This window comes from Vicugna pacos, chromosome 4, assembly GCF_048564905.1.
Source record: "Vicugna pacos chromosome 4, VicPac4, whole genome shotgun sequence".
Taxonomy (NCBI): Eukaryota; Metazoa; Chordata; class Mammalia; order Artiodactyla; family Camelidae; genus Vicugna; species Vicugna pacos.
This window is the reverse complement of record NC_132990.1, coordinates 17,184,711-17,210,211: the sequence shown is the minus strand read 5'-3', so window position 1 is coordinate 17,210,211 and position 25,501 is coordinate 17,184,711. Positions and strand designations below refer to the sequence as shown.

Here is a 25,501-nt window from a genome sequence, read left to right as displayed (position 1 = left end):
ATATTTTAAATTTTTATTTGGAGTTTAGTTAAATAGATTCAGTAAAACTAATATATGAGTTCTCTGATAGAGACAACTGTTGTATTGTTTCCTTCTTATTAATTTTCTTATTTATGTACCTCAGCAGTATTTAATACCCTCTTTATATAGGTTATAAGCACTTCCTCCCAAGTTTTTCACTACTTTTTGCTTGTCTAAAAATTAATAGTATTTTTCTGAATTATAGCAATAAACTTTCATCTGTCATTAAAAAGTATTGTTTTATATAGCTTTCACAACTAGCCAACATATAATTTTTTTAACATGTTTTTACATTTGCTTATAGCTTTCTAGCTACTTCTTAAGGTTTCCAAATATGCAGTCAAACCTTCTACTAGTTAAGATAATATATTCTGCTTTCTACTATCTCTTTCTTAGAGAGGTAAAGTATACATTTAATTGTATGTTATTACGATATTACTAAGGGGTAGAGTTTGATTTTTATCTAGTGTCATTTCAGCATCAAAACTATGATCATGTGTTACTTGCTTTGACCTATTAATTTGATGTATTCTATTAATAGATAGCCCCAAATTTACGTACTGTAAAATTTTTTTAAAAGGAAAGCTGCTGTTCACGTCATTGCTTGATGTGGACACAACTGCTCTTTTTTTAGAATGTCTTCATTTTGTAGCAGATAATCTTCAATTTTGCTATGTAGACTGGTTCATATCTAAAATATTTTCTCTCTGAAATTTTTGATAAATTCCAAAGTATACTAATCATTAGTATTTATTTAGAACCATCATTCTGTCTTTTTCTTCTCATCTTCCTCTTCTCTTTGGTAGTAACCAGGCAAGACTATTGTGTTTTCTGTTTGTTACTCTTTCTTGAATGGAAATCTGTTCTTTCTATTTGCTTTAGAATTCTGCGTGTATTCTCTTTTGCTCTCATTTTGCAATGTGTCCATTAGAACTTAGTTAAAAGACTGGATTTTGATTGTTCAATACATCTCTTGCTTAGAGGGCAAGGAATGAGAGAAAATGAGCTGGAATACGAAGTCTCAGTTTAGATGTGTTGTCTTAAGACTAACACTATTTTTTTTTAAACAAAGTATGTCAGTCCTTATCTGTGTCTCCCTTAGCACTTAATAGTTTTTAATCTTGGTTTGAGATCAAGTATTGAGGCTTGAGTTCAACACACATTACACATACATCCTTTGTTTGGTTGTTTGCTTTTTAAGTCTGTTTATCTCTGGAAAATGAAGTGAAATATGTACTTCTCTCTCCTGTCTCCTCGAACATGCTTATTTGGATAGCTAGTTGTGCAGACAGGCTCTGGGGTGGCAGGGAGACAGGAAGGTGGGTGTACCCTCTCTGGAGTAAGAAAAAGAAGGCGGCCTAACTTTATCTCCTTGTCAAATTAGAGCTCTGTATATGTTGGAAATTATTTAATAAACCTGATGCTATGTGGAATCAATGATTTAACAATCTGGTCCTCTGTGTTAGCTCATCTCCATTCCCCTCCTTCCTGAAATCTACAGAAACCTCAGGGATCTTTGGTTCTCTTTAGGGCATGATGACGTATTCTTTTCTACAAACAAAATAAACAAAACAAAATATCTAACGTAAATCCTGATATAAACCATTCTTAAATGGTAGTAGGGTTTTACTCTTTCTTTCATATCACTAGACACCACTTTTTCTTTTTTCCGATTTTTCCTTTATATTGAAAAGGCTCACTTTGGGACTTATGTTTCTAATCTTGTCTTTAAATCTCTTCCCTCCTTCTGTTACATTCCTAACAAGAAACATGTTATAAGGGAAATGTAATAGATGAAGAAGCTAACATGGTCATGATAGGAGCTTGAGGCTCCACAATTCAATGGAAATGTAAATAAAAGAAAAAAATAGGAAACTGGAGAGTAAGAAAAAACTGAAGACTTCAGAAATTTGTAGGAGGATGCCCTGACAAATAGCTCAGATTTGTGTGTAAAATGAAAATATTTAGGGAGTACTAATTTGATGCCAGAAATTGTACCAAAGTCCACCGCCAGAAAGAGTAAAATGAACTTTATATCAGTATGTTAAAATTATTGTTTATGCCTTGTCATCAGTTGTGTGCTTAGAAGCTTAGCATTTTATTAAATAGTTTCTTTATAGTATACTTCCTTTAAATTGTTATAATGCTGATGAAATTTGAAATATTGTAGCAAATTCAAGTACTGAACAGTAGTGCAACATCTTTGTGAGTTTAAAAGAAAGCACTAAGGAGAGATAAAAGAGCTCCATGAATAACCTAAATGTGTGGCAGAGAAAAGGAGCTCACCCTTCCAGTACTTGAAGTAGGAGAATGTCCTTGTAACACCAGTTGAAAAGGGAATCAGGGCCACACGGTTTAAATGGAGGTGCTAGAGCATAAATATATCCTGTCCATCATCTAACAATGGCAGAACAGCCATGTTAAGCTTATGGATATCTTTTCTTCAACAGTTGACAAGAGCTCGCAAGAGATATTTCTTGCCATTTGGTAAAAAGAAAACTATGGTGCTGCTTTCCCAGTTAGTATATTCAGCTGATTTTCTGTGAAGAAAGAAATGCGGACTGTTTGTTCAGCCCCCAAATGAGTGTGTCCCAAAACTGCTCATTCCACAAGTGAGTGTCTGACACATAGCTGCCTTCAGTAAATGCTACAGGAATAAATGAGAAAAAGAAAGACAAGAAAATTAGAGGAATGGGAAGAAGACAGGCAGGAAATAACAAGGATTTGGAGTACTTAAAGCATTATTTTTTCCAGTTTTATTGACATGTAATTAACATATAACATTGTATAAGTATAAGATGTACAACATAATGATTTGATAATATGTCTGTGAAATATGACCACAATAGGAACTTCAAAGATTTACTCTTAGTCTCTCTCAAATGTACAGTGCAGTATTGTTAACTATAATTACCATGCTGTACGTTACATTCCCAGAACATAGTTGTCTTACACCTGTAAGTTTGTATTCCCTAACCATCTTCACCCATTTCACTCCACCCTCATGACTCTGACAATCACCAGTCTGTTCTTTTTTTCTGAGTTCAGCTTCTTTAGATTCCACATAAGTTAAATCATAGAGTATCTGTCTTTCTCTGTCTGACATTATTATTAATTTGAAGTAACAAATACAAGATTGTGGCACAGGAGGAAAGGAAGGGGTAATAACCTAGGGGACAATTACATGTCCTCAATTAACAAGTTCAGAAATAACCCATCGTGATCTAGGGTGTGTGTTATGCTAATGGAAACAAAATGGGACATATTACAAAAGATGCATACAACTTTGAAAACAAATGTCAGGGAAGGTAGCATAATTATATAATCAAAATGAAAGTGGATAAATCTATGTGTATGACACACTGACAGTCTTCCAAGGAATCTCTAGTTGTCTCTTTTTCCCTTTCTGAATAGAAACATACTGAGAAAATCCTCATGCAAGATGAAGAGTACATCTTTATTTTTCCTTTTGAACAGCACTGTAGGTGCGTGGCAGGGACACCCATGGAAACATAGCATGACTAGATGTCTTAGTGAAATTTCTGAATGTTTAAACATTTAAGATTTGAGACCTTCTTGGTAGGAGAGGCTAACTCACTTTGGCAGTTGACAGTTTGTTGGCAGTTTACAGTTGGTAAGTGCACCTGACTCTGTCAGTCTGTTTCCAGGAGCTACCTGTCTGTCACAATGTGAGCGGCCCTCCCTCCACTTTCACAAAAGCTGTCTTTGATATTATTTTCCTCATGGAGATTTACAGCGACTGCATGATGAAAGGCCACATAATCATTCTTTGTGATGATACCGCACCCGTTCTCTAGACATCAAAGTACCATAAATGTAACAGTAAAACAATGCATACTGATTCAGAAATTGTGATTTGAGTTATAATCTAGCCCTGAAAGGACACTGAACCTCAGGCACTTGTTAGCAATTTGTGGTTTTGTGCTTGTTTGTTACTAGTCCTACTGGAGAACCTATTCTTTCACAGTAAAATTTACAAAGCACAATGCAAGAAATAAAATTTTTAAAAAAGATGCAGAGATATGGAGAAAATTATTTTTACTCCTAGAGGTGAATATATGAATAACCTTCCCAGAAGTTCTGTGACAGTGGATTTGTGTGATCCCAAGGCCTGTTCTACGATGGACAGTGTGGCACCTGGAGACACCTGCTGTCCTTGTGATGACATTGCTGGCAACGCTGCACGCAGCTTCAGTGACTCCAGGTGTAGGCCAGACTGTGAAGTCGGTACAACACCATGAAAGAAAAGGTTCAGAGAAGAAAGGCAAAGAGTCAGAAAGCTCTTGGGTCATTACATAAGACACTTTATTCCTGGACGGCATAGCCTGCAAATACACTAGAGTTAGTTCATGCTGTGGAGGGCAGCTTGACTATTTAGGGAGTATTAAGTAAACAGGCATCAAAATGGGCAAAATATTTTGCACCACGTAAGAGCTGAGAGGTGTAGCGAGAGAAAAGAAGGGAGGTTTCACCTCAAAATTTACCTCACACAGATATAGTTTGGTATGAACATAGATAGCTTCTCAGCCTTAGTAAATCTAATAAGTCTTCCCTGAAAGCTTTTCAAATGCCTGGCCTAGCATATAATTGGAAAAGTAGGATTGGAAATACAAGTTTCACCAAGTAGACTTCCTAAGGTTTTTTTTAAAAGATCTTTTTCAACTGAAGTTAAAGTTGTTTATTAGAAAATTCATAAAGGTAATTAGTGCATTGATGTTTTCAGTCGCCTTGAGGAAATCATGAAAAATGAAAATGAAAACAAAAGATATCTTTTTGCTAAAAATAGATGTCTAACTATGCCCCTGTATAAAAAAGGTGCAGTGTTCTTGATCAGAAGTTAGTATCAATATTAGAAAAGTACTCTAGCAGTCAACAGACTGAGTAACATTTAGCTGCTAACAGTTACCTGGTAATATCAAGTGACTACCATGTATCAACCATCTGCCAGGCATGAGAAGAGTTACTTCATGAGAGAACTAACAGCAACAACAACAAAACCTGAAACACACTCAGTATTAGTCACATCAGAAATTATTAGGATTAGAGGTATTTTACTCTGGGAAGAGAACAGGAAGACAAAGATTTTAGTATTTTAACAACTGAATTATTAGTCCACAGTTAAGTATTAAAAATAAAACTGACACTGACTCTATCAATAAATAATTCATTACTGCCAAGAGAAATTTTATTAAAATTGAAATTGAGGATTATCAAAAGAACAGTGATAAAGACTATGTATCAAGTGTTTTATTATAAAGATTAAAAGCCATGCTAAGAGGAGAGATAATTTAGTTTGTTTCAGCACACAAAAAAGGGATTAGGAACAAAAAGCCACTCTTGTTTGAAAAATTGAAGTCTGAGAATTACTTCAAGCACGTAATAAAAACTATACAAACTTCCAGACAATTTTTATTGAAAATAAGGAAGAAGATAAAAGGAAAAATTAAGAATTCAAGCACAAATCTCAACACACTAATTTTTGAATGCAAAGAGATTGAAGTCTTTCTAGACCCAAATTATTAAGAAAATACTAGATATATTCACTTGAAAAGCCTGTACCAGAGAGAGTTTAACATATACTTTGAGGGTTCTGATAGATTGTGATATGATAGAAAAAGTCAGTTTTGCCCTTGTTTTGTTCCTTCAGATAAATATTTTCTCAAGAACTTTGATTTGTAAAGACTACAAATTGTTATTTCCATATATTGAGCATACAGACCATGGCGGAATCACAGTTATTTATATCACATGTCTATGGTAGAGAATGGAAGATAAAGATAAAGAGAACGGAAGAGAGAACGAAGGACCATAGAGAAAATTCGACAGAGAGAAGGAATTTTAAATTCTCTGTAGCAGGGGACATTGACTAGTCTTTTTAGTAAACTGTGGAGTAACCATCACACCATAGATGCTTGGCAGATATCAAAGGAGAGCTATAAAATATCTTTTATTTAATGCTTAGAGGGGGCTAGATCCAAGAAACTCACAACTGGGAGATCCTTTGGTCCCTAAATGACCTCTGTTTTCATATCCAATTTCTAATCACAACAGTAACCCTTCCTGTGAGCTTTATAGATGCTTGTTTAGTGTCTGGTTAGACTAATTAACTCGTCATCTATTTATGACTGACAAGATTGGAAAATATTAGTTACTGACCTTTTTAGAAAGTTAAGCCTTATTTTGATTATAAATATATCTTCACATAACTTTTCAAACATGGTTTTATTATGAGCTACAAAAATCTAATTACTTGTTTGTGTATGACATGCTTTAAAACATCTGAAATTATATATATCCTTTTCAAACTGAATATCGTTGGTTATTTTCTATAGTTTCTTATTTTTAATTTTATTATTATTTTAATTGAAGTATAGTGGCTGTACAATATTATATGAGGTACAGGTGGACGATATACTGCTTCACAGTTTTTAAAGGTTATACTACATGGGACTATATTCCCCATGTTATACAATGTATCTTTATAGCTTATCTTATACCTAACAGTTTGTACTTCTTACTCCCCTATCCCTGTATTGCCTCTCCCCTCTTCCCTTTCCTCACTGGTAACCACTAGTTTTTCTCTGTATCTCTGACTTTGTAAGAGCAAGTTGCTTGACCTCACAGCACTGATAGATTGAATGGTGTGTGTGTGTGTATATGTGTGTGCGTCTGTGCACTAATGATAAGAGAAACAGATGTTAAAATATATACATATATATGTATACATATATATAGTATATATATGATGTGATAAATAACACAAACAAGCCATGCAATATTCCTTGGGTACACATAGCTTCAGTGGTGTATACATTCAGCATGAATAACATTGAATATCCATGTACCAAGGGCATTGCATTTTTGAATGACATACATTATTTGCATAAACTAAAGGTGAAACTATAACAAAAATTTCAAAGTAGTACTATAATTTCTCTTTTAGCTATTAGGAGCTAGTTTTACTAGACCAATCCTTATTATAAGAATAAATAGAAATCAAAATCTCTCTGTCTCTCTCTCTATATATATATACAAATAAGAATAGACATCTTTGTAGATACACACACACACACATACATATACATGTTAGTATCTCTATAACCTCTGAACTCTGTACACTTGGGTAAAAAGAAAAAGGCTTCACAAAGGCTAAAACGATTCAATCAGTTCAATTTCATATGTTTGTAAAGATCATTCACTCTTAGCCTAACTTCTTGTCAGAATCAAAAGTATATGCTTTCTTGAACAGTAAAAGATAATTCAGACCCTGAATTTTATTATAATTTTCCACATATAATATTCAGTGCTCAGCAAATAAATGTCCAGGCATACAGGAAAAGAAAACTTTACCAAGAGGAAAAGAAACAAGAGAACAAACCCATAGGCAATTCAGATTATGGTGTTATTAGATGTGAAATATAAAATAATTATAATTGATAATGTTAAAGAAGTCAAATGTGAGGAGGAATTATTTTCACTGAGAACTGGAAACTGCAAGGACACATAGCAAATGGATATTGTACAAAATAAAATACAAGAATTGAGAAATAAATGGATGTGTTTAATAGTAGGTTAATAAAGAGAAAATTAGTTAGCCGGAGGTTTGATCAGTAGAAAATATCCAAATGGAAGGATTAAAAGTCAAAAAGGAAAAACAGAGAAACGAATGTGTTCTATAGAATGTAGTGAAAAATCTAATGTATACTTTGACTTACCAAATTTTAAGAAAAAAGAATGGAACAGATTCAATATTTAAAAGGATAATACCATTTTGTAAAATTAATTGAAGACATCTAGCAGAATAAAAATGCTATAATACTTCTGCTTCTGGTTATGACTTATAGGAATGCCCACACATTGAATGACTTTTGAAAATAGAAAAATACGTGAAACAAGTTTTTGCAGGCATTGAACCACAGGCAACAGAAGACAGTGGTTCCTGAAAGAAGGGAATGAACAATGTGAGCGCTATGGTGGCCAAGATTATAGCCTAGCTAGTTTCCAGGATGCACTGCAGGAGGGAACCCAGAGACTAATAGTCTTCTTGAGTTGAACAGTAGAGTCTGTAACTGGAAAAGGCCAAGAGAACTAGAATATTTTTAGGCAAAGTGCTAGAGAATACTGCTAGGTCTTGTTAAGAAATCAAGATTATTGTTATATCTTCCCTTCAAAAAAATACCAAAGCACACACAAACACAAACAAAACAAAAAATACCACTACAGGATCAGATGGCTAAACTTGCTAACTGAGTCACATTACAAGGGAATAATATCAAATCTATGTACATTTTACCAGAAAACAGAAAAGGAAGAAATGTTTCTCACCTCATTCTTGTCAGCATGCACTACCCTATAACACAATCAGACAAAGGCATTAGTGGAAGAGAAAACCACAGACTTATAAATATAACTATACAAATTTTTATCCAAATGAACAAATGGAATCCCAAAATATATAAAAAGTGTAATAATTGTGATGAAGTGAGATTTATCCCAAAATTCAAGGTTATTTTAAAATTATAAAATTAATTTTTTAAATGAACCTCAATTGCAAACAAAAAGAAAATTTTTATATTGTATGTCAAGATGTCATCTTACTCACTATATCTTTCAGCAGCTAAATAGTTGTCCCTCAGTGTATGTCTGTGGTATTGAGTTGAGAATTGAGCCCATGATCCTATTTGCAAGAGAACAATTTGATATGATCACTTTGGAGCTAGGAAAGTGCTGCTACTGTAGTCTCTGTGGGTTGTCCTAAGATTTAAGAGGCAAGGGTTTTAAGAACAATTTCAGAGAATAGCTTGAAGTAGAAAAAGTAGGAAATCACATTTATCTGGTTAAGTTATAACAAAAAGCATTCTGAAAACCTGGCCAAGACATTGGTAAGTAGAGATGGATAACTGAGGAACAGAGTAACTAAAAATACACTTGACTGAGTATAAAGTTTAAGCGATGGAAATGAAATGGAGGTTCCAGACACAGTCCTTTGAAGTAAACTTGGTGACAACTGGGCAAAACGACAGAGTAGACAAAACTTACCACAGCCACACGAACAAGAGTACTAGGAAATACAAAGGCAGAAACAGCATTTCCAGTTGTGAAGAAATGTGCCAGTTCCCAACATCACCTGTTGCCTCAGAGTCATATGTTACTCTTTTGGCAGTGACATGGGGAATGGAAGACAAAAGACAGGATGAAAAGGGCCAGTAAACACTGTTGGTTGGAATCAGAGGAAACCCGCAAAAAAAAGTTTCAATTACATTCTAAATTAAAGACATACTGTTTCTTTGAAGTTAATATTAATTTAAATGGCTAGGTAATAAAATTTCTTACTCAGTTGTCAGTGTTAGAACATAAGATAATTTCTACCAGGAACACACTGTAATAATTAAAATTTATGAGTGCATTAATATGTAGACAGCTTATATGTGTTATGACACAACTATACAATGCATAATCTAGAATCTTCATTGTTTTCTTTATTACTGAGCTGTAACTTCTTTAAGGAAAGAATCTTAACTTCATTATCTTTGCTTTCCCTATAGAATGTAGTATGCTAGCTTATGTATGTTAATTCAACAAAGATTCTTTGAGTGCTAGCAAGGAAAAAAGAGAAAAAAAATTGAACCTCAATCCTTATCTCACACTCCATACAAAAATTAACTTGAAATGGATCATAAACCTAAATGTAAGAGCCAAAGCTCTACAATTTCCAGGGAAAACATTACAGAAAATCTTAGTCTCTTTGAGTTAAACAGAAACCTGAAAATACAACATAAAATTAAAAAAGATGCCTTATTGGATATCATATAACTTAAAATCTGTTGCTCTTCAAAAGACTCAGGTAAAATGAAAAGACAAACCACAAATTGGGAAATAATATTTTCAAAACATGTATCCAAAAAAGTAATTGTGTACAAAATATATAAAGATGTCTTAAGATCCAATAAATTTAATAAGTAATAAAACAAAACCAAAAAACGGACAAACCATTTTTTTCTTTTTTCTTTCTTTTTGTTTTTATTGATGTATAGTTGATTTACAATGTTGTGTTAGTTTCTGGTGTTCAGCATAGTGATTCTATATATATGTATATATAGATATATGCACACACACATTCTTTTTCAGATTCTTTTTCATTATACGTTATTACAAGATACTGAATATAGTTCCCTGTGCTATACAATGGGACCCTGTTTTTATCTATTTTTTTAACATTTTTTATTGATTTATAATCATTTTACAATGTTGTGTCAAATTCCAGTGTAGAGCACAATTTTTCAGTTATACATGAACATATATATATATTCATTGTCACATTCCTTTCTCTGTGAGCTACCATAAGATCTTGTATATATTTCCCTGTGCTATACAGTATAATCTTATTTATCTATTCTACAATTTTGAAATCCCAGTCTCTCTCTTCCCACCCCCCCACCCCCTTGGCAACCCCAAGTCTGTATTCTATGTCTTTGAGTCTGTTTCTGTTCTATATTTATGCTTTGTTTGTTTTTTGCTTGTTTGTTTTTTAGATTCCATATATGAGCGATCTCATATGGTATTGTTATTTCTCTTTCTGGCTTACTTCACTTAGAATGACATTCTCCAGGAGCATCCATGTTGCTGCAAATGGCGTTATGTTGTTGGTTTTTATGGCTGAGTAGTATTCCATTGTATAAACATACCACGTCTTCTTTATCCAGTCACCTGTTGATGAACATTTAGGCTGTTTCCATGTCTTGGCTATTGTAAATAATGCTGCTATGAACATTGGGGTGCAGGTGTCATCCTGAAGTAGAGTTCCTTCTGGGTATAAGCACAGGAGCAGGATTCCTGGGTCATAGGGTAAATCTATTCCTAGTCTTTTGAGGAATCTCCATACTGTTTTCCACAGTGGCTACACCAAACTGCATTCCCACCAGCAGTATAGGAGGGTTCCCTTTTCTCCACAGCCTGTCCAGCATTTGTCATTTGTGGACTTTTGAATGGTGGCCATTCTGACTGGTGTGAGGTGATACCTCACTGTAGTTTCGATTTGCATTTCTCTGATAATTAGTGATACTGAGCATTTTTTCATGTGCCTATTGATCATTTGTATGTCTTCCTTGGAGAATTGCTTGTTTAGCTCTTCTGCCCATTTTTGGATTGGGTTGTTTATTTTGTTCTTACTGAGTCGTATGAGCTGCTTATATATTCTGGAAATCAAGCCTTTGTTGGTTTCATTTGCAAAAATCTTTTCCCATTCCATAGGTTGTCTTTTTGGGTTACTTCTGGTTTCCTTTGGTGTGCAGAAGCTTGTAAGTTTCATTAGGTCCCATTTGTTTATTCTTGCTTTTATTTCTTCTAGGAGAAAATTTTTGATATGTATGTCAGATAATGTTTTGCCTATATTTTCCTCTAGGAGGTTTATTGTATCTTGTCTTATGTTTAAGTCTTTGATCCATTTTGAGCTGATTTTTGTGTACGGTGTAAGGGAGTGTTCTAGCTTCATTACTTTACATGCTGCTGTCCAGTTTTCCCAACACCATTTGCTGAAGAGACTGTCTTTTTCCATTGTATATTCTTGCCTCCTTTGTTGAAGATGAGTTGACCAAAAGTTTGTGGGTTCATTTCTGGGCTCTGTATTCTGTTCCATTGGTCTATATGTCTGTTTTTGTACCAATGCCATGCTGTCTTGATGACTGTAGCTCTATAGTATTGTCTGAAGTCTGGGAGAGTTATTCCTCCAGCGGACAAACCATTTTTAAAGAATCAAGATTTGAACAGGCATGTCACCAAAGTTATGTATTTGGCAGATAAGCACATGGAAATGTACTCGATGTCATTGGTTATTAGAGAAATTAAAATTAAAATATATAAATGTTAGCCACTATATATAAAAATAGATTTTAAAAAAGTTTCTGCTGTATAGCACAGGGAACTATGTTCAAGATCTTGTAATAACCTTTAATGAAAAAGAATATGGAAACAAATAAATGTATATATATGCATGACTGGGATATTGTGCTGTACACCAGAAATTGACACATTGTAACTGATGGTACTTCAGTTAACAAAAATCACAATGAGATACCATTAAAATGGTTAGAATTAAAAAGTCTGAGTATATCAAGTGATGCAAGAGGATGGGGCTACTAAAATCTTACCCATTGCTGCTGGGATCTTAAAATGAATACAACCACTCTGCAAAAATGTATTATAAAAAGAAAGCATTTAACCACTTTATGAGTTTTGACATATGGTACGCTCAGCTATTACTCAAAAGTAATGAAAGATTGTTAAGAGCATATATCCATGCAAACAATTGTAGACAAATGTTCACAGGACCATTAATTGTAACATCCCTAAACTGGAAACACCCAAATCTCCATCTACGGGAGAAGGAATAAACACATTTTGATACATATATTCAGTTGAGTACTATTCAGCTAAAAAAAGTATTAAAATTATTGTTTCACACAAAAACATGGATGAATCTAAAATTGACCATGCTGAGTAAAAGAAACAGACAAAGAGAACCTATATGATTTCATTTGTGTGAAATTCTGTAAAATGAAAACTAATCAATAGTGATAGAAAATAGATCAGTGGTTGCCTGGAGATTGGGGTAGATGGAGTGATGAATTAAAAACCAACTTGGAACTCTATAACCAGATAAAATAGCCTTCAAAAATGAAGACATTTTCAGACAGTCAATTCTGAGAAAAAATCTTCACTAGCATACCTGCACTATTGGAATTATTAAAGGGTATATACTTTGAGCAGGAAAAAAAGTATTCCTAGATCCTAGGTCAAAGATGAATGGAGAGATAAAGAGCTCTGAAAATGGTCATTATATGGGAAAATCCAAATGAAAATTGTATGAAATAGATAATGTAATATGTTTATGTTTATAAATATTATCAGATTATACATTTATATAATACATAATGTTATATATCAGTTCAGAGCAAGTTGAATGCAGTTAAGCATATTGTAAGATCTTTCTATTAACTAAGTGATAAAATTACTTCTTTGTATTCAGCTTTTAAAAGCTCGAGAATGCATGTTGTAATATCTAGGGTGACCCTTAAAGGAATAGAAAGAGAATGTCTACTTGAGAGAATGTAAGCTAATAGAGTGGTAAATGGAAAACTGAAACAACTGATCATTTTACAGTTGAAAAGAAAGGAGGAGGAAATATAAAACAGGTGGTACAAAGAGAAAATTAATAGTAATACGGCCAATTTATATATAAATATATCAGTGAGTACTCTGAGTAAAGCAACAACAGTCAAATTTGACTAAGCACAAAATTTTCATCTTTATGTTCTCTGAAAGAATACATATCTTACATATTATGTAAAATGTTTTTATATTTAAGGGCTTAAATTTCCAGGCTTTAAGTACAATAAATATTTGTTGAGGATCCAACTTGTGTCATACCCATAGGTTCATAACATACAAGGCTACAAAGATACGTTCTCTGTCCCCAAGAAGCTCAGTTTCTCCATATAAATAGGTAAGTTTAAAAATATCAGGAAAAAAATGATGATACCTATTTTTTAATTATACCAACAAATCAAATGGAAACTCTTTCTCTGTTTTTAATTCCATTTGCATTTAAACTCTTTTGGGGGGTCATATATATGCCTCAAAATATATTGCTCTGATTCTATTTTTGAGCACGGCAGGTAAGCATATTTATGCAGAATTAGCAGGAATGAACCAGTTTGCAGCATCTGTTCAGTGCAATGTGGCTTTCCTCCAGGGTGAAAATGTCAACATAGCAGAGCAACTTTTTGGAAAAGGGAAAAGTGAACTTTTATTGTTTCTAGGCAGACATAAATATCATAGGCAGTGTCATGACAGACTGATTAATGGAGTCAGAAAAGAGGGGAGAAAATGGATTGCTTTTATCATTTGACCAGTCTTGCACATTCTTTCTTAATTTTCTGGTTGTGCCAATTTTTTTAAGATTGAAGATCAGTCCAGTTATTCATTGTAAGCACTGTTAAAGAATGTGATGTTATTGTGTGACACTCTACAGTAGGGGATGCTGAGGTGTTTAAGGTTTAAGTCAGATACGGTTCCATGTTCAAGAAACAGGAAGCTTGTTAAGTAGTTTTCATATGCATTTATAACATTTCATATGTTTATATCTAAGTGTGATATGTAAATAAATATGTGTATGTATATTAGAATATATACACATATATAAAAACATAGTATGTATATGGGTACATATATAACTAAATACTTACTATTAATATATTAATATATACATATTAATAAATACATATACAGATATAAATGTATACACATATATACATTCTTATCTAATTAAGAGTTCCACTACAATATAAAAATCTCTTCTGAATATCAGTAGAAATTGGGATTACATTTATAATGAGTTTCTCTCTGATTTGATTTAATGTATGAGCACTGAAAGAAAAGTCTTAAATATGGCTCACCTTCAAATTAATTAGTTTTCACCAAAGTCAAAAGGAGCTTTATTCAACTCTAATTATTTTTTACCCTATCTTCCTAAGTGAACTTCGCTCATTCCTCCAATTTCAGTTTGAGTATGAAGTCTTTTTTCCCTAATACAAAAATTTGTTTCCTAGAGAAACATACTTTTGAAAAGTCACAGAGAGTAGAATCTACCAGCTAACTTCTTAAACCGTGGTGCTTCACAAATGAAGTATGCTTCCAGAAACTTAAGAACAATGTGATAAATCATTGAAATTTGGATTTGACAGTCAGAAAAATTACAATCAGTTTAAAACTTAGAGAGGACTAACATGAGGGAAAGCAATCTTCACTATTGCCAAAAAAGAAATTTTGTTTGTTGGTTTACAATAATATAAAGTATTTTCTGCAGAATTTATTTTGATATGAGTTCTTATCTCAGCACCTTGTTATCTCAACCTGTTTAACTCCACTGGTAATTATACCATATTTCAAATACTGTGAACATTTGTGCAGTGTAGGGTAAGAAATACATCAACTCTTTCAAGTTTGAACCTGATTGAATGCCTGAAAATTACACATTTTAAGCTGTGATGTGTACTGTAAGCTTCTAATGAAATCTTGAAGTGACTTATTGGAAAAAAAAAGGTTCTTAAATTTGTCAAGGAGAGCAAAAATAATTTTATCATTAAGTTAGTAGTGAATAAATCAGAAGTTTATGGGTTAAACACAGGCAACAATTATGTTTTTAATGTCAGGGATAATTGGGAGGTAATTGAGGTTCAGGTTATTTAAACTTTAATATATTTTATAATGTTTTGAGATAATAGCCAGACGTGAAGTGGTTTTTACTTCATTTATCAAGCTAGAGATAATGAGAAATCAACTTCAGTTTGAGTCATCAGCACTGGTACTATTTTATTATCATTATCCCAATTTCTGTCACGTAATAATGTTATCTTAGGGGCTGGTACAGATCAACATAGCTTTATACTCATGGATTTATGAGAAATAAAAAGGAGAAAACAGAAAAAATGATCTTAAAAAAGTATAGGTGGGGGTGACATAATGAAAAAGGTGTTATTATTAGAACTTATTCTGGTAAAAACTGAATTATTTCTTCCTTCATTTTTTCTTTTTTCTTTCCTTCCCTTTTTTTTTTTTTAATCTTTAGTTCCTTCACTGCTTCTTAAAATGCTCATCCTGATGCTTTGGCACAGTGTGGAACATATGGCCTCTATTCCTTTACAATGATTTACCCGTATCCTTACAAGTGAAAATGTGTTTGCTTTTCTTTTTGTTGCCAATAGATAGTAAGATACTGTGTTTATAGTCACTGGCCCTGGGGTAGTTACTATTTTTCAGCAAACATATAGGAAAAAGTAGTACTTTTTTGCTAAATATAATTAGCGATACTAATAATCTTTAACTTCTCCCTCAAAAATAATATGGTAGTATATTTCCTTCCCCACTCAGATACAGCACCTGTTCAAAAGTTACTTATGTAAAACAGGAAGCTGCATGGTAGAGTTGGGTCTTTAAAAGACTTCTGAGAATCACATAAAGGCAAGAGCTTGGCAGAACAGATACAGGGCTTAAAGAAGAGCAGAGGGAGATGAATCTTCTGCCAGAATAAGAGAAAAAACACATAAAACACAACTTCTGACTATGACTCTGAAACTCAAATGTGTCTTTGTTGGCATAGAACCAGAAAGGAATGAAGCAAGCAGCACTTTTTGTTTGGCACAAATCTCAAAGTGTGCCTCCAAAAAAAAAAAAAAAAAAAAAAAAAACCTGACTTTTGGCAGATGAGACCCCAAATGTCCAGATGAATGGCTGACTTTTTCTCTCTTCACGTGAACTGGGCCATGCCATTCCAGCCTCTATGAATACAAAGATGCCTATTCATGTGCATCACATTTCAGTCCCCAGGATTACCACGCCCCTATTTTGATTATATAGACCAACAGTTTCCAATATTTGTTGATAGTTGACAGTTTACTCAAAAGACATGATTAAATTTGGATAAATGTAAATAGTACATGTATGTAGCTCAGCTCTTGACCCCCTTCAGTCTCTCAGTGGTGCCATCAAAGTTACTCAGGTGAAGCCTAAGACAGATTATACCACCCATCTGTTCAGATCATCCAATGACAAACTGTATTAAATTTTTATTAAAAATTCAAAGTCCCTACTACAATCATGGTGACTTATTATCCAAACTGGGACACTTTTGAGGGTGAATACAATATTATTAATGATCACCCCAAAATAACAGGCATAAACTGGGGTGTGTGATCACATTGATTACAATGTCTTAGGTGGCCCTCATTGTTTCTCTGGTCTCCTGCTGTCTCTCTCCCTAACTATGCTGTTGCAGTAACTCTGGCCTTTTTCACTCCTGTGAGCAAACTAATAAATCCTCCACCACCGGGTCTTCGCTTTCCGCTGTCTTTTCCTCGTGGTGCATTGTCTTACTTCCTTGAAATCTGTACAGAAAAGTCACTTTCTCAATGGTGCATTCTCTGGCCATCCTATGTAAAATTTCAGTGTCCTCTCTCTAACATTTCATGTCTCCTTTTCAACTGTTGTAGCATTTATATATATTTATTAATATATAATAGACTATACAGTTTAATGATTTATCTCAGTTATCTAAATTCCATATTAGAATGTAAGATAGCAGGGCAAGTATTTTTGTTTGTTGGGTATAGTATATATCTATAGCTCCTACAATAATGCTTAGCACTTGATAGGTAATCAATCTTGAAAGAGTTAAATAATGCATTTTATCACTTCAATGAAAAATATTAAATTTACTGAATGTTTAAGAAAAATAAATTCATAAATTATATGAAGAATCAGCCTAGATCTTAGCAATGCATATCTTCATTCATGGCAATAAAAGAAATTAAGCATTTGTTATATTAAAATAATTCTATATATCAGAGTCAAAATAATACATAAATATTGAATTCTGGACAAGATTTACTGATTCTTCATCCTTGGATTGGGTTGAATGGATGTTATTTTATTATTTTGCTTGTATTTCACTGATTAATGGTTAGGTAGAATATTAATTTTTCATGGTTTTTGAAACATTTGTCTTCCTATTCAAAGTTGGGTCTTACAAATCCTTTTTTATTTCATTCTTAGTGATTTATTTCTTCTCTATGAAACCATAAGAAGCTTATTCATTGTGATTTTTAAAAAAATATAACATTTTACATTATTCTGCCATAAACACATGCAGCAACATTTTGTAAAATTTAGAGAATAGAAATATGTTTAAAGGATTCAAATATAAGCTTACTATCCTAATTGTGGATTTGAAGTCAGCAACCTGGGTTTAAATTCCAGAACCATACTGACATCCTGGATGATTATAAGACCTTTGCATAAAATTTTCAAGCTTCAGAATCTCCTTCTCATGGTTATTATAAAATGGAATGAAATAATGAATTTTAAGCACTTAAAATAACACTGTTGTTTATTAACTATATAGTAAGCTATCTATTTTTGAGGCACTCTTTTTTTTTTTTCAATGAAAGACAATAGCATGTGCCTTTATTTATAATCACAGGGGACAGACATGAAAAAAAGCTTTAAATTGGTATATTTTGCATTAATACCATCCCTTAAGGTCTGGCGAACATAGAAAAGAATTGGACAAAAATTACTGTGTGATCCATGGGTACCTCTATTAGAAAAGAAATTAACCATTCACAGTAGAGACTACAGAAGGAAATTAATCTTGCAATTCTAGGACAGACTTCATAATAAGGGATTCTTAAATTTTAGTAGAATGGGGTGGGGGTGGGAAAGGAGAGAAAGAAAATCATTTAGAACAGTGTTTCCCAAATTTAGCTACTTTCCCAGACATAGTCTTTGGGAAGGGGGCTATAAGTTTTCCATGATAGTGTTTAAAATTTTCTGTTTTACTTTTGTTCATAATGTAAACAAATTAATACACACTTGTTCAGGATGCCCTGGACAACCGTCTTACATAACAGAGTATTGCCACTTGATCACAGCATCTCCACTTGTACCTCTGATTCTTGTAGCACCAAGTGAGGACCAACATGCTTCACTTTTCATGTGATGTCTCTCAGATTGGGTGCTCAGATCCTTCATGAACTGTTGAATATTTCCTATGACATCTGTGAGTGGTAAAGGTTAAAAACACTAGTTAACAGCAGTGACTCTCAGGGTATGATGGGGTGGGTGGGGATGGTGACTGGGGAGACACACGAAGTTCTAGAGAGCACATTCAAAATATCTATTGATTTCATAATACAAACTCTATAAAGTCAAACTCAACAAAATCATTTTCGGGCAGGGACAGAAAACCAACTATAGATTCATCCTAGGTACAGAGTCTGGGATAAACTTGGTTGAGAAACACTGGTGAAGAAGTAGAGTGCCAGCACATGGAGAATAGTTAGAAAGAAACATGTACCAAAGAGAAGGAACATCTTTTGGGTCAGCCAGTAAATCCTAAACCAAAGCTTATGGTCTTTTGGAACCCAAAGGGCCAGTGCACAAGAATCCTAAGACATCCATCAAACTTCTCAGACCTGTGGTTTGGGGTAAGCTGGCCTGCTTTAAATACTGAGTCAAAAGAAGAATAGGCTGTTTTTGCCCCACCGAAACCCACTCCCTTTTTTTGGTTAACATATTTCAGAATTTTAAGTAGATAGCGGCTGTAGCTAGGTATAAGTAGCTCCGGATCCATACACCAGCCAAGTGCTGTCATTATCTGCAATGCCGTCCAGCTCTCAAGGGCATATCAGCCTGGGGTCTGCTCTACAATTATTGTAGAGCTCCAATTTGCTTTAGCCGGGTCAGCAGTTCCCCTCTCTCATGTATATTCATTAGATCATTGCATCCACCTATGTATGCACTCTTTACCGATAAAGACCCGAGGTACCGTTCTGACTCCTGTAAGCTGTTGCAAATAGTCTTGAATCTCGTTGGTGTCACCGGTGGCTGTGATATCAACAAATTCCAAAAGCCCTTGTTTGAAGGGCAATTGGCTGAGGAGCTCCTGGGTCCTTCTGCAGTAGGGGCCAGTGGGCTTGATGAACACGACCACCTTCCCAGGCTGGATCTTGCTGTTCACAAATGCTTGAGCCATGCTGACAGGCTGCTGCCTCCCCGAGGCACTCTTATTAGTAGGTTTTATTTTTATTGGTCATCATCTTTGTCCAGTCATTTACATATGCATACATATTTGCAATGATGGAGTATATTCAATTTTATATCATGTGTTTTACTTAATAGCATATCATCAATAAGCTTAATGTTGCAACACGATATGCATAATTTTAATTTTAATGAAATGAACATTCTTCCATCTCGGCGTGGTATCATAACTTATTCAAATATTAGACTAGTATTAGGCAATTAATTAAAATGCTTTTTAACATACAAATGTGGTGGGTTGTAGTGAGAGAGGCATGGTCATAAATTCATGATAGGTATACAAACATGTTCATAAAGCCTTTTAGGAAAGCAAGTTTGGGAAGATATCCAAACTTTAAACATATTTATTCTCTTTGACCCAGCAATTCCATTTCTGGGAATCCCTCCTAAAGAAATTATCAGAAATGAGGACAAAGATTTATGTACAAAGATTTTATCGTGCCATTATTTATGGCAGCAAACAACTGGAAGCAGTCCAAATGTCCTGCAATGAGTGATTGCCTATATTGTGGTGCAGCCATAAGAATAAAGAATAGGCAGCTCATAACATATACTTAGAAAGAATTTTAAAATATGGAAAATGCTTATAATGTTAAAAGAAAAACAGAACAGATTTTATATGTATAAACATAACATAAGTAAGAAAATACTTGCAGTGTTATCTCTGAGTAGAGAAGTTACAGGTGATTTTTTATTTTCATCAGTTTTCCATATCTTCTACAATAAGCATACATGACTTTAAAGCTAATTTTTTAAAGAAAGTAAAGCTACTGTTAAATGACTAATTGTGACATCTATGTTGAGGTGGGGAATTTCAAATGATTTGGCATGCTGTGTATTACAGTTTGACACTGATGGCATGGCACCTTTGTTGGTGAGCACGATGCTGCATCCCAAAGGCAATGTAAGGCCATGTCCAACTATTTTCAGCATCTCTCAGCTCTGTGGAAAGTTTCCAAATTGCAGTGTTGTAAAAAGAGAATAAAGTTAAAGTCTTATGAAGTTACAGACTAATGAACAGTAGCAGCAGGTTCATCCACAATCCAATTACTTGGAAAGCAAATGTACCATATCTAGTTAGTGATATTGTTTAATATTTAATCCTGTGAAACGAAAGCATGAACATTAAAGTTCTATAGCAAACCCTAGAAGCATGAAAATAAAGTAGAGCGGTGGCAGATCTCAATATTTCTACAGAAAAGCAAAACCCTATATAAAAATGTGCCCTTCCACAGACCGCACATGTGCTCTTACAGTGTGGTCAGTGAAAACGGATTCAGTTCTAATTTTTCCCTTAGGGTCCAAAATAATTAAAACTAGATTAGGTTTATTAAAGTCTCTACAACTGCCTCGGATTCTGTAGTGCATGGTAGTCTGTTTAAAAATGAGCATTATTTAAGGTCACATAATTTTGAAGTTGAGCCTATCAAAGTAAGTTTCTAATAAAAAGTATAGTAGGAAGGTGACTCTTTAGACTCATTATTATAGAAATTATTACTTCCTACTTCTCCTGACCCCACAGAGCTAGAGAAACTGACTGAGGCCTCCAAATGATGAGCTCAGTCTCATCAAAGCCTTAAACCAATTCCCATCTAGGAAGCAGAACATAGCAAGCCCTCTCCCCAGCAGTGGTAGAATTTGGAACTATTAATCCTATTCTTATCCTCATATATGGTGTAGATGTATGGTGAATCTACCAAGGATAGCAAGTGCACTCAGTTACAGAGTAGTTTACAGGAATGACACGTTTGCTTATTCACTATAACTAAATCCCTGGGTCAAATTCTGACTGTACTGCAGTTTCATTGGAACTCAACTGATGCCCTTAATCCCAGTTATTTTCTTAGCACCCTCACACCACCCTTAGTTGTCATCCTCTTCCCTGTAGAATCTATGGCCCATTTTATATGCACTGAGACGCTGCCTGTAATCTAGGATCAAGCCAGATAGATCATAGTGAGTTGTGTGCCACACCCGTAGAGACTAATACCAAAATGTTGTCCCCCATTCACTTTATTGACCTCCTTTTTATTTTCTGTAAATGACAGACAGAAGCATAACAGCTTCATTCTGGGAGTATCTCCTGCTTTTAGTTTCAAACTGTTTTCCCCAAGTTCAGACCATGAAGCCTGACTTGGAGTTGTCTCCTTTTCTCAAGAATCCATCTCCCTAGTCATAGGGATTATCTAAGAAATGACAAATGCCAGCCATAACAGACTCTTTCCTAAGGAGTTTTTAAATTTGAATTGGAGGAAGAGCCACTTTCACTAATACTGTGAAAGTAAGATAACGTGACAACCACAGCCTGCAATAGCTGGAGGATATAGTATGGAAGGTAATGCTGATGCCCCACCCACATCCTCTTAGCCATTACCAGTTCCATTCACACTGGCTCAACCTCCATCTAATAACACCTGCATTTCTGTCTGGACTTTCTCAGCCTCTAGACCCTCTCTAAGCACATGTGTGGCAAGTCAGGGTGTGACGAGGGATTCACACTCCGTGAGAGCAGCCCTCATTAATGACTGACAGGAGCTGCAGGCTAAACGCTCTAGTCCCCTCACCCTTTGGATGGGATGACATGGAGCTGCAGGATCTATACCATTTCCAAAGTCTTTTACCCAAGAATCGTGGCATTTCCAAAAATCTTTTCCTTTTCTTCTATTCTAGAATCACATTAATATTTTTCCAGTACCTACTCTTACCTTTTAATTGAGAGATTAGTGTTTGGTATTTGGGTCCTGAAAAATCCAAACATAGATATAAATATCTTCCTAAACTGCCTTTAGCAGGCTGAATAATGCCCCCCCCCCCCGCAAATATCCATGTCCTAATCCCTGGAACCTGTGAATGTTACTTTATATGGGAAAGAAAAAAAGATTTGATTAATTTAAGATATGATTACATCAAGGATCTTGACATAGGGAGAGTATCTGCATTATCCAGGTAAATGGAATCAGATGTATCCTTTTAAGAGGGAGACATAGAATGATTTGACCACACAGAAGAGGAGAAGGTCACAGAGGCAAATATTGGAATGATGTGGCCACAAGCCAAGGAATTTTGGCAGCCGCTAGAAACCAGAAGAGGCAAGGACAGATTCTCCCTCTAGAGTCACTGCAAGAAGTGAGGTCCTGCCAATACCTTGATTTTGGCCCAGTGATACTTGAACTTCTTACCTCCAGAACTGTAAGAGAATAAATTTCTGTTGGCTACACCATCAGGTTTGTGGTGATTTGTTACAGCAGCCACAGGAAACTAACATTTCTGTTGAGCAGTAAGGTACAAACCACATATTTCAGAGATCAGGTCTCTAATCCTATTGGTCCTTGAAGTCCCTTTTCTTCCTTTTTCTAACATCTTTCCCATCTCTGGCTGCTCATCCACTGAAGTCCTAGCCTGAGTCCTGGTTAGACAAACTAAACTGAATTTACACCAGACCAAATCATCTTATGAACAATTTGCATAATGACTAGTTTACATAAAATATGACCATACCCCCACTCTTTTGAGTTTTGTTTTGTTTGCATCTGTGCGTCTTTCTTTCTGCTAATTTTTAAAATTATTTTAAAAGTACTTTAAAATAGTCTGTGGGCACACTGACACTGAATGATCCATACCTATTCACTTCAGAATTATCCAGTCCACCCTGTGTAGAACTATATGTAGAACAGTTTAAGGACTCTTGAAACAATGTTTTTAGGTACTGTAACTTGAAATATTAATATAAATATGTTGTTTTCACTTTGTTATTTATTAACTTTTATTTCCTTGTGAACATTCAAAATACATTATTTTTAGGCAAACTAAGTTTTTCCATAAGAAAAATTGGATTTAGAGCTAATGCCTTCTAAAAAGTGAATTTTGTGACTTATATTTCTACCCTGGAATTTATCTATGCTAAGATACTATAGTAAGGGATAGCAAAAAGGTGAAGTGTTTGAATATTGTTTAATCATTTATTAACTATAAAAGGCTGGAAACAACAGCAGTAAAAGGCTAGAGAGTTCACTAAATCTTTATGAGCCTATTTCTTCATCAGGAAAGTAGGTATAATTTCCCCTGCCATATAGAGATTCTGTGATGGCTAAATTAGTTGCTGTATGATGAACTAGTAGAGTGTCACATGTAAAATTAGTGCCTGTGTTGTGATACACTAAATTTGAGGAAGCTGTTAAATTAGTGTCATAAATATCTCTGACTACTACACTTCCCCCACGAGTCTAGTCATTACAGGAAGACTTAGTGTCAGAAAGTTTGCATTATATTCTACATTAGTGTTTACTTAACAGAAATTCTGTGTGAAGGTGGTGTCAGTAATACAGTGCACCTTCAAATAATATAGGTAAATTACAAATACTAACAGTAAAAAGAAAGTGATAAAACCACAGTATGCAGCTTGTACTGTTCTCAGTACAGAAAGTATTTGACCCTTCAGTGGAAGCAAAGTTGAAATCTGGTATCTGTATTGTAATGTACATACATAGGAATGGCCTAGACCATTGAGTCCATGATTTGCTAGAACTTTCTCCAATCCTATAAAAAAAACAAAACTTCCTTTCTACATCCTATTTTGCCACCAGAATCTCAGCCTCCCTTTGTGATGATGCAGAATCACCACAACCCATTGCTACTTCTCCCACACGCCTATAGAACTAAAAACACATTTTCCTAGCAACCCTTCCTCAGCTCCCACATTTCTGCTCTTAGGGAATAAGGAGAAATCCTTGATAGACTCCTGTACATTCTGCTCCATTTGCCTTCTCCTCTCCCAGTGTCCCACTTCTCAGTCCTTCCAGCTGGCATACACATTGATTCAGAGAACTCTGGAAGCATTTCATCTAGTAAACTGTCCCTGATACCCTAGTCTAAATTAAAGTCTTCTTTCTGCCTTCCATTTCATTACTTGAAAATTCCTACTATTGAACTTACCATGTTATTAAGTGAAAATAGATTAAGACATAGTTCCTAGCCAAGATTAGGGGCTCAATTCTTGTGTGTTGAATGAATAAATAAACAAGAGTCAAGCTAATATAAGAGCTGAATGTACGGCATTTTCTCATAGCAGAAATGTTTTAAATGGCATGCAGTTTTTTCAGAGGATTTCCCCTAAAACTTATGTAACACAAGGTGTCACTGAACTGTAGTTTTGCTTCACTGCTAATGAAGTAGAATGAGCACACACTCATTCTAATATTTAGATTTTATGCTATTTGCATTTTCTAACTAGTTGGCCTTGAAAAAAAGCTAGGTAAAAGAATTAGAATGGTAGACAGACCCCCCCCCCAAAAAAAGCTTAAGGAGCAATACAGATGTTATAAATTTCATTTTATAAAATACAGTGACAATGTAGCTTTTCTAAGAACAAGGCAAAAAAAACCCTTAGCTCAAATAAATTCTTATACCTATGTAAAGTGTATGAATATTTTGAAGCTAAGAATAAAGATTACACAGATATATAGGTATATACCTACCTCACATGGCACTTTTAGGAGATATATATACACACACATTATATATATATATATATATATATGTATATAATATTTACATTTATATATATAATATTTACATTTATATATATATAAAATTAAGATATATATATATGTTTAACTCAAACTTGCAATGTAAGATATTCACAAAGTCATTGCAGATATTTAGTTAATGAATGACTTAGCTACACAGGTTTCAGTTTTTATTGCTTAATCATAGAAATGATCTAAAGAAAAAAATAATGTTCCATTAATTCATATAATTTGTGATGCTTTAATCATTATTTGCTCAATTCTATAAAACAGTCTAT

General features: G+C 34.3%; 1 long non-coding RNA gene and 1 pseudogene across 2 annotated transcripts in view; one reads left to right on the top strand and one right to left on the bottom strand.

The window, feature by feature from the left end:
* LOC140695991 (uncharacterized) overlaps positions 1 to 25,501 on the top strand; it is a 535,357-nt gene that overhangs the window by 495,629 nt on the left and 14,227 nt on the right. The gene's annotated exons all lie outside the window — the stretch shown is intronic.
* On the bottom strand, positions 19,306 to 19,630 carry LOC102541093 (glutaredoxin-1 pseudogene; annotated as a pseudogene).